The sequence below is a fragment of the Vigna radiata genome, chromosome 2 (assembly GCF_000741045.1).
Source record: "Vigna radiata var. radiata cultivar VC1973A chromosome 2, Vradiata_ver6, whole genome shotgun sequence".
Taxonomy (NCBI): domain Eukaryota; kingdom Viridiplantae; phylum Streptophyta; class Magnoliopsida; order Fabales; family Fabaceae; genus Vigna; species Vigna radiata.
Window position 1 is genome coordinate 4378794 of NC_028352.1, and position 2170 is coordinate 4380963.

The following is a 2170-nucleotide window of genomic DNA, read 5'->3' on the forward strand; positions in this document are numbered from 1 at the left end:
CATACTGGGAGCCCCCAAGACTAAAGACCTCCTGCTACTCCTCACCACATGGTCCGATCTCTCTAAGTGAGCATGATTGGCCATTGGAGCGTCAGGATGACCCCCAAGACTGAGCTCCTACTTTCATTTTAAAACACTAAGGATCTCACCGAGAGATCTTAAACCTTTGGAACTTGATATGCAACTTGGATCAGACTTCCATCACCTTATAACCATATAATTTTTACTACAATCAACATCCTTGTTTGAACACCACAATACAATACAATGACTCATTTATCACAAGTTATAAAAATAACAGTTTCATAAAATTTAATCTAAATCTATCAGTACTAGACTCTTTATAATTTATCTCTAATGCCTAAACCCCTATACAATTATGAAAAATTGTTTTTTTTAATTTTATTAAAATAAATAAATCATAATAATATTATAACCTTTAATCAACCTTCTCTTTTATATGTTATATATTATATTAATGAAAGTTAACATCATGTGTGCTGCTACTAATTTTATATGTATAGTTATATTGTATTAATATAATTTATATTTACTTTATTTATTTTATATTTTTATAGTTTGTTTAATTTCTAATTAGATTCTCAGAAAAACTTATTATTATATTATTACAATTTCTTCTAACTTCTTATAATATAATATTTAATTATATTCTAAAGAATTTATATATAAAAACACGTTATCTAAAATATTTATTTTAAATATATTATATATTATCTATTTAACACATAAACAACACCGTAATTCTCTAAACTAATATCACCAAATAGTATTATAATAATACCAATCAAATAACAATTATAACAACTTTTTATAATATTATTATATAGCATACAACATCACATAACTGTATAAGAATAAGATATAATTTATAACAATATAATGTACTATTTATCAATTCCACGTTGTGTTAAAACCAACAGAATTTCTACTACAGCATGCGTAACCTTATAAATATTTATATTTATATTATATTAAACTAATATATATATATATATATATATATATATATAATCTATACATTAATAATATAATATATTATGATACATATTATCTCTAAATAACTTAGAATGTTCCCTTAATTATGAAACTGCTTGCTAAATTTTTCATTATTACAAAATACTTGTTCCCCACCTCACATCACTACCCAATTGGTCACCGAAGAGGGTTCAGATGTCTGAACGCATCAGACTCACCTTCGGCGCTAGCACATATGACTAGTCACAACTGACTGGACCAGACCAGGGCTGCTCTATGACCAGGGATGTGACAACTCAGGTTTTTAAGTCCCCTCTATCCTACCAACAAAGGAAGGCTCTCAAACAGTTTTAATTAATTTATTTATTTTACCTAAACTAGTCTGTTCGTGCTCTAAAACTCAAATGCCAATTCCTTTTTTTTTTATATTTTATTTCCTCTAAAACAGTACCTTTACTACCCAACAAAGCTAATTAAATCTCACTTAAGATCTTTTCCAAAAGATCACCAATCACAGTCAATAACCCATTTAGAAACAATTCATAATCATCAAAATAGGACAATTTAAATCAATCCCAAATAAATCATTTAAGCAGTATAATACACACCAAAACCAATTACTTAAAACAGTAACATTTCAGTCTCAATAGTACACCAAATTCATAATTTAACATGCATATATTTTATAAAATAATTTCAAGCAAAATAATTAGCTTCCCTTACCTGGACTCAAATGAACAGTGAGCTCACCCAACACTTCTATAGTGCTCCAAACAGCTAGAGCACAACAGGACCTACAAATCACCAAATTGGTGATGGAACAAAGCTCTTAGAGCTAGAATATATTGGGAATGGAAGGCATAACACGAAAAACACATGCAGCCAGCAAAATTACATGCCCTAGGTCAAGAATAGTGAAGAGAAAAGAGAGAAATCTACTTACCAGATGAAACGGAGAAATCGATAAGTAGAAGTAGAGCTCTCTACGCCAGGAACGATTTGGCAACACCAAAACAAGATTTGAACAGTGAGATTTACTAGAAATCTAGAGAGAAGGCATATCACTTGGGTTAGGGCAAGAGAATAGTTCTAGAGAGAGAAGGGAATTCTGTGAAAAGAAATCAGAAAAGGAATAAGGGGTTCCTTCTTTCCTAAGGCTATGCTACCCTTGGCC